General features: G+C 42.4%; 1 long non-coding RNA gene across 1 annotated transcript; it reads left to right on the forward strand.

The window, feature by feature from the left end:
- Positions 1 to 1350: 1350 nt before the first annotated feature.
- On the forward strand, positions 1351 to 8212 carry LOC113903950. Its single transcript, XR_003514359.1, has 3 exons — positions 1351 to 1489; positions 5965 to 6019; positions 8110 to 8212. It is a non-coding gene; the product is annotated as an uncharacterized LOC113903950 (long non-coding RNA).
- The last annotated feature ends 593 nt before the right edge of the window (positions 8213 to 8805 follow it).

The following is an 8805-nucleotide window of genomic DNA, read 5'->3' on the forward strand; positions in this document are numbered from 1 at the left end:
TACCGCATTTTAGATATCAGATCTTAAACTCTGGCTTCCCTGCTAAGTTAGAGTCCCCAGAAAGGTATACATGTACTTGTCATCAAAATAGATATGGAAGTTAAAAAAAAATAGATATGGAAGGATTATAAACAAGGATCAGAAAAATTGAGGGAGAGAGTGGGAAGGGCCATGGAGGGACAGTGGTGACCCAGAATGTCCAAAGAAAATTGTGTGGAGTGTTGAGTGATGGCTGGATCCTTAGGGTTTTTTTTTTTTTTTTTAAGCCTCCCAAGCAAGATTTAGGACTTCCTAGGTGGTGCTAGTAGTAAAGAACTCACCTGCCAATGCAGGAGACATAAGAGATGCGGGTTCCATCCCTGGGTTAGGAAGATCCCCATGGAGGAGGGCATGGCAACCCAATCCAATATTCTTGCCTGGAGAATCCCATGGACAAAGGAGCCTGGCAGGCTACAGTCCATGGGGTCGCAAAGAGTCGGACACACCTGAAGCGACTTAGCATGCACACATGCATGCATCCTGTGTGTTAGGACTATACATAAGCAAGATTTAAACTTTATTCTTTGGTTACTGAAACAGCAGGCAGATTCTCCCGCTGTTTTTACTCAAGTCTGAACTGTGACTACAGCTTTACCAGGAAACCCCCAAGCCTGTCCCTCTCTCACAAGAAGCTGGATTTAACAAACAAGATCCCTGCTCTGGAGTCAGAAAACCACTTCCCTGGCCTTAGGAAAGTTACTCAACTTCTCTGAGCTTTGGTCTTCTCACTTTTTAAGGAGAGAGAATCATAATGTATATCGTAGATCATTGTAAATATTAAGTGAGATAATATACGGAAGTGTTATGACAATGACTTGTGATTTAGTAAGCGTTCAATGAGTTAATAGGGCTTTCCAGGTGGCTCAGTGGTAAAGAATCCGCCTGCCAATGCAGGAGCTGTGAGTTCAATCCCTGGGTCAGAAAGATCCCTCAGAGATGGAAATGACAACTCACTCCAGAATTCTTGCTGGGAAAATCCCATGAACAGAGGAGCCTAGTGGGCTATAGTCCCTGGGGTCACAAAGAGTTGGATGACTCAGCGATGAAACAACAACAACGGGTTAATATGAATGATTACTTCTTCCACATTCTTTCTGCACCTTCATTTTTTTTCTCTTGTCCTTTGCTTTTGTTTTCCCCTTACCATAGAGACTGATTATAATTATTATTTGTAAATATTTATTGAGCATCAATCAATCACCATTAAACAACAGTTCAAAAGAGTTAATATGCTTGTGAGGGTTTCCTAAGCAATTATCAGAAGCAACGGGCTGGGAGAGACTCTGTACTCGGTCCCTGCCCTGTGGGTACGTGGTCATGCAGCGGTGCAGGCAGCTGGTCTTCCACAGCTTGGGACAACACTGCTGTTCAACTGCTGATGACAGAGCAGAGACCTGCAGTGCATGACTTCTTAGGAAGCCTGTTCCCATTTGGGAGCAAGAGGCTCCTGGTAAGTGTTTCCTGGGATGGGGGGAGGTGAGAGGGGGCTCGTTTCTCTGCCTCCTAGCATCCCTGAGCTCTGAGGAACAAGCTCTGTGAACTCTGAGCCAATGACTCAGGGCTGTTTCCAGGAAGTGGGCATTTCTAGAAAAAGGCTGTGCCCACCAGGGACATCCGGCTCAACTGTAGCTGGACAGGAAGCTGTGGAGGCTGTCTCATGGACCCCTCCCCCTCTTCTGGGGCTCATACCTTTGTCCCACCTGATCTGCTCCCCACCCCTTACCACAGACTTCACGGGACTAGCCCTCCAGACTCTCAGCCTTCACAGTTCTACTTCATCATTCTGAAATGTTCACAGTTTCCTGAAGGAGCCTTGTCATCTCGCTTTCATTTATCAAAGGCAGATCTCCTTCTCTGCCTTTAATATTCTTCTTGGCCCATCTCCTATTTGTCCTCAAGATCCAGCCCAGGCGCCCCCTCCGGGGATTCTTCCTTCACCCCCATTCTACAGCAGGTGCCCCTCTGTGCACTCCTGGGTTTCCACGCTTGTGCCCCCGTGGCCCTCACCAGGAGTGTGCAGCTTCCATGACTGCCTACTCCTCCAGAAGTGTTTTAAGAGTGGAGACCAGGCTTGGTAGTTCAGTCTCTGTTTTCCTAACATGCAGCACAGTGCTGGATGCTGAGAAAGTCCTTAGAGAAAGACAGTAGAACAAACTAGAATCTCCATTACGTTTCTCCCTATTACTCCATCTGCAAGTGAGCTGCTGTCTCTTTCCCCTAAATATCAATAGTTCAATAAATTTACACTGATAAAGTCTATACTTTCACCCGTGTCCTTGAGTATTGGAAACAGTAATGCCTATATGGCAATGGAAGTTTTGGAAGACGCCTTGGAGGAAAGGGAGGATGCCTGTTTTAAAATTCCGCAGTGACTCTGATTGGTGCCACTACTCTCCTGTGTTCCACTTATAAAGAACTCAGATGCCCTGAACAACGTAGGAAAGTGGTAGAGTATTTTAAATGGCTCGAAATGATCTATTACTCTCACATTCTTATCAGATGAAATAAAAGAGATACTGTGGATGAGCAAACAAAGCTATAACCATAATGAAGCAGAATATCCTCCAATTGGAGAGAGCCAACTGTTTGTTTTTTTTTTTTTAAATAGTATGCACTTCCAAATGCATCTTTGTTCTTCCCTGAGATAGTATGTCAGACATCACGTGCTACATTGCTGTAGGCAGCAGTTACAGAAATGAACCCAAAAGAAGAATATTCACTGGCATCATGATTGTTTGACTTGACTTCTGAGAAATCCATAGGAAGGTCCTATGGATTTATTGAACATAAATGCTCCCCTGCAAAAAACTAGCAATATTGCATCCTTTAATTGTCTTCAAAATGAACTCTCGCACCTGCCTCTACTTCAGGTGCCCTTGGTACTGAGGGCCATCGTTCTGTGAGTGACAGCGGGCAGAGCTGTGGCATCCCAACTCCAGCCTACTTTCCAGCAATACCACCACCTGGAATTTGTGAAATAAATGCAGAAGAAATGGCTGTAAAATTGAATTTCTGAGGAAAACTTCAGAAGTGAGATTAAAAATGTTCAATGAAAACAGAATGGTTGAAGTTCTTCTTGTGTCCCTGGGTTACCTCCAAGAAAATGCCCTTCAAGAAAAGTCACCATAAAGGGACAAACATGATCACTATCAGCAGAGAAAATTTCCTAAAGTATAAGAAGGGCTTTGACCACAGCTAAGACATAGCGTGATTATTGTTTAAAAAAAAAAAGTTAAGGGCTTTGTAGTAATGGGCCAAGATCAAACTCTGTTCCTCAGTTTGCAGCTTTTTGGGCAAACTATTTAACTTCATGAAGCCTATCTTTTCTATCTTTAATTTGAATTCCTGACTACCTCATAAAATAATTGCTAATTCATTTGTGGAATTATAAGTGTTTATCTATGGAGCTATTACCAGAAACCAGATGCCACGCTGGGTGACAGAGATTCAGTAATAAGATACAGTGTTTTCCCTCAAGAATGTCATTGTCTAGGAGCAGAGATAGTTGAATAAGTAAAATAATTGCAATACATTGTGATATCTGCCTTTATACCAGTAAGTTCAAGGTAGTATAAAGGAAAAAATGATCAATCCATGTCGGGCAATCAAGGGGAGCTTTGAAAAAGAGATGAAGTTTAAGAATCATCTAATGTTTAACAGAAGAGTGGAGGTAGGAAATAGACGCTGAAGGCAAACCCAAGAGAACGCTCCATGGCATAATGTGAAAAACTTAGAAACTTCAAGAGTTTCAGAAGCATCAAGTGGCTCGGTGTGTTGATACATTTAAGAATCAGGAGAGGGCTGGTAACCATCTAGAGGAGAGGTCTTAGCAAAGAAAGGATGACACCCACGTCTCTGTATCAGGTGACTCACTTGAGGTTGATGTCTTTCTGAGGGACTTCAGAGGAGCAACATCAAGAGGAAGAGATGATAAAGACAAAGAGGCAACTTTGGGACAAGGTGACTGTGAGAGTTCTGTGAATGTTAGATGAAATGTTTTATAAACAGTTTAATGTATTGGTCTGAGGCTCAGAAGAGAGAACTGACTTGAGAATTCAGGTCTGGAACCCGGAGCCTCATATGTAAGACCACATGAGCACTTGGATCTTTCCTTCCACCCAGGTTGGCCTCAAGGGAAAATGAGGACATCTGAGCTGTGGGGTGGTGTCCAGGGGGAGTCGGTGCTTCAGTGTGGAGGCTTGTGGGGAGGAGGGGTATACTTGGGAAACCCTGAAGCCCATCTTTAGAGCAAAACTGCCATCAAGGAAAATCTGCCCAAACCCAAAAGTACTATCCAAACTATTCAAGTTATTCACTTTCATTTCTGTAATATTTTGAATGAACACAGACCACAGTAGTACCTCTTAAAATCCCCGTCTCTTTTCCATTTATGTCTCTCTCTCATCACAAACTCCTCCAACCTTCATACACATCCTGAAAAGCCTTCCCCAACCCCAGTTCCTGCATCTCCTGTTCCTATCTCCCTCCCACTTCCTCCTTATTCTACATCACAAATTCCCCAAAGATGAGTCTGGTAAGGCAGAGGAGTTTTCTCTGGGGGGTGAGGGAGGAGAAGAAATGAAACTTGCAAAGTCAGGATCCTTTTAGAGGACAGAAGGAGGTGAAAGGTTGGAAGGATTCATGCATTAATAATTCTGTTCTTGTTATAGTAGACTCAAAAGCCAGGCTGATCATCTAAATAAGTCATGCATTCAAAGAGGCTTTGCATGAGCACAGAGCACAGGGATCCTATTCCAGGGAGTGGGATGGAAACCGAACAAGAGAAGAAAGTTCTAAGTGGTGGGTGAAAGGTGTTGCCTAGAGAAATTCCCTGGGCTGTAGGGAATTGTTGCAGATAAGTTCTAATTATCTCTGCCACTGGGAGGAAGGAGTCATTAAAGGTCCTGGTAAGGCCTGGACATCACTGGAAGAGTTGGAAGAGTACAAAGTGAGAAGAAAACAAGAGTCAGGATAGAGCCTGGGGAGCAGATGGAAGGAGAAAGTCAATGAAGGGTTCTGGTGAGAATCTCTCAGGAGGTGGAAGAGAACCAGGGCTGTGTGCTGTCCTAAAGATTAGAAAGCATTTTTTTTAAGGAGACAGTGCCAGGTGTCCCATAATCATGGGACATGGGAAAGCAGGGGGTGATCAGCCAGGATGTTGAGGGAGTTTCTGTCTGATGACCTTCAAGTTCTCTGCAAGGGGGTTGGCAAGTTTGATACGGATTGGAAAACATCCATTGGATTTGGCAATTGGGAGGTCACTGGCAACCTTAGCAAAAGCATCTTTAGTAAATTGATGGAGGCAAAAGGCAAACTGCAGTGTGTTCATAGATAGGGAAAGATGAGAAACTGGAGACATGAGGACAGCTGTCTGAGGACAGGAGGTGGAGCAACAGCTAGAGGAGTTTGTCCCCTCCTCCTTCTTTTTCCTCTTCCTCTCTCCTTCCCTCTCTTCCTTCCTGATGGGCAAGCCTTGGACCTCTTTATAGGCTATCGGGTAAGATATTATGAAAAAAGGTCTACAATTCCAGAAAGGAAATGATAGAGAAGGGAAGTGGGTGAGAATAGATGGAGGGATTCACCTGGAACAAGAGAAGAAGAAGGGATACTCCTACTTCTGAGAGTGGGAGAAGGAAGAAAGGAAAGTCAGATATAGGAAGATTTTAGTGGGAAAGCAGGGGGTGATCAGCCAGGATGTTGAAGGAGTTTCTGTCTTATGACCTTCAACTTCTCTGCAAGGGAGTTGGCACGGGCACCTGCTGAGAGTAAGGTGAAGAGGCTGGAGCTGGGTAAAGGGACATAGTGAGAGGTTTGAACAGTGAGAATGGGATGCAGACAAGATAACCACAAATGGCTCAAGTGTGTGGGACCACACGATGGAGATGCCTAGGATCTTTAAGATTTAGAGTCTATTTTTTTTTCCAGCTGCCCCTGGATGAGGTGCAAAGATGCTATCATGAGATGTATTTAAGGATGCCAGGTGGGTAGTATAGAAAAAACATGCAATTGTGACTTTCCAATGGAAAAAGAAGTAATGTTTTCACTTGGTGCCATTCATGTCAAAGCCATGAAGGTCTTCTAAAATGGTTGGCTTCAAGTTTGGACAGATAAACTGTAACATCAAGGGGTGCCACTTGGTTTTTGGACCTGGCATTGTGACTGCTCTTATCATGAAAACACGAAAGTGGTAATCAACTCGCTTTTTGCCTGACTCAAGTCATGGGAGACAAAAGAATTCCAGCAGGTCCAATCCTCTTGCCCTTGTGGAAAACCTTCAATGTTCTAGGAAACAGTAGGACAGTGACTTTGGGGGAATATGCTCACAGAGTGTCCATACACAAGACCATTTCTTACAATTATTTCATGAAGGCAGAAATACTTTTTTTAGCAAAGAGATCTGAATTCAGCTGAGGTAGGGAAAACATAGCAGAGCAAGAGCCAGGATCAACCAATGTGTCCTCTTTTGTCTGGCTAAGAAAGTAAGCCAAACTTCCAGCAGACAGGAGTCAGAGCAGGAGAGGGTCATGGTGATGAATTAGACACACCCCCAGAAGGTATTGAAGGGTCTTAAAAGTAGAGCTGAGGCTATTAAGAAGAATGAAATAATGCCATTTGGAGCAATATGGGTGGCCCCAGAGAGTGTCATACTGAGAGAAATAAGTCAGACAGAGAAGGAGAAATATCATATGACATTTCTTATATGTGGAGTCTAAAAAGAAATGATACAAATGAATTTACAGAACAAAAAGAGACTCAGAGACTTAGAAAATGAACTTACAGTTGCTGGGGGGAAGGGACAGTTAGGGACTTCGGGATGGTCATGTACACACTGCTATATTTAAAATGGATAACCAGCAAAGACCTACTGTATAGCACAGGGAACTCTGCTCAATGTTGTGTGGCAGCCTGGATGGGAAGGGAGTTTGGGGGAGAATGGATACGTGTATATGCATGGCTGAGTCCCTTCCCTGTTCACCTGAAACTATTACAACATTGTTAATCAGCTATACTCCAATACAAAATGTTTTTAGTGTTAAAAAATAATAAAAATAAAATTTTAAAAATAAAAGAGTAAGGCTGAGGCTTCCTGAAAGAAGAAAGTCTACTTGTGGACAGCAGTTTTGATCTGTCCCCAAACCCCAAGGCTACGCTTCCCTATGGATTTTGGATTCTCCTAGTCAGCTCCCCAAATCATGTAAACCAATTGCAACAAATCTCTTTTCAAAACTGAAGTATAGTTTCAGGTGTACTGCATAATGGCTCAGTATTTTTATAGATTCTACTCCATTAAAATGTATTACAAGATAATGGCTATAATTCCCTGTGCCAAACAATATATCCTTACTGCTTATCTATTTTATACACTGCAGTTGGTATCTCTTAGCCCCATACCTCTAATTTGTCCCGCCCCCTTCTTTCTCTCAGCTGGTAACCACTAGCTTATTCTCTGTGAGTCTATTTTGTGTGTACATTCATTTGCATTATTTTTTAGATTTTACATGTAAGTGATATCATAGTGTATTTGTCTTTCTCTGACTTATTTTACTAAATGTAATATTCTTTGGGTCAATCCACATTGGTAAAAATGGCAGAAATTCATTCTTTTTTATGGCTGAGTAATATTCCATTGTGTGTGTGTGTGTGCATGCACGCACGCACGCATCTTTATCCATTCATTTGTTCATGGTCATTTGAGTTGCTTCCTTATTTTGGCTACTGAAAATAATGTTGCTCTGAACACTGGGGTACATGTGTCTTTTCAAATGAGTGTTTTCATTTTCTTTGGATATATATACCCAGGAATGGAATTGATGGATCATATGGTAGCTCTAGTTTTAGTTTTTTGAGGAAACTTCACAATGTTTTCCGCAGTGGCTGCATCAATCAACATGCCCACCAGCAGTGTACTAGGGTTCCCTTTTCTCCCTATGCTCACCAACATTTGTTATGTGTATACTTTTTGATGATAGCCATTCTGACAGGTGTAAGGTGATATCTCATTGTTTTGATTTGCATTTCTCTAATAAACATATTTCTTGATATCTGTCTCCTTCTGGTTTTGTTCCTCAGGAGGAACTCTGGCTGATCCAGTGTCTCCTTCAGATGGGTTGTGAAGATTAAATGAAGTAATGTGTTACTATCTAAGAAGGATCTGATACAGTTTCAGGAACAATAAAAAGAGTTTGAAAAATGGTTGCTATTATGATGACTTGGAAAACACAAAGTTGAATCTAACCAACTCCTAACTTGACTCTTCACCCAATAACTTGGTCTAGAACTGTAGTTACTGGTCTGGCTTCTATTACTAATTCAAGGTAACCTTGAGCAAGCCACAGCCTCTAAGGACTCTGGTTTCCTTTCTGTGAAATGTGGACCGAAAGGTTTTTGTACCAACTGTTTCAGCTTTAATGTTCTTTGGGTTAGGTTGGACTCAATTCATTAGATTTTTATTAGGTTGCTCTACTTCCTCCAGCCACCAGACAAGATCTTTTTCATTGCTGTTACATTTAAGGCTGCTTCTGTACAAATGACCCTCTAATTACTGAGTGGTTTATGGACTGAGAATGCAAACTTAGTTTAATATTAACCTGAGCAAAGCATTTCTGTTATTTTAGCCTGTGATTACCCCAGAATTTAGGCCATAGGGGATGTAAAAAAGCATTCAATTTGGCCCTTGCCATGAAGGAGCATAGAGGGACACCTAAAAATCAGATACATACTGTGAGAGAGAGTATATAGTCAGGTCTGAGCACCACAGGTTTTGAG

Source organism: Bos indicus x Bos taurus, chromosome 14 (genome assembly GCF_003369695.1).
Source record: "Bos indicus x Bos taurus breed Angus x Brahman F1 hybrid chromosome 14, Bos_hybrid_MaternalHap_v2.0, whole genome shotgun sequence".
In the NCBI taxonomy this organism is placed as follows: Eukaryota; Metazoa; Chordata; class Mammalia; order Artiodactyla; family Bovidae; genus Bos; species Bos indicus x Bos taurus.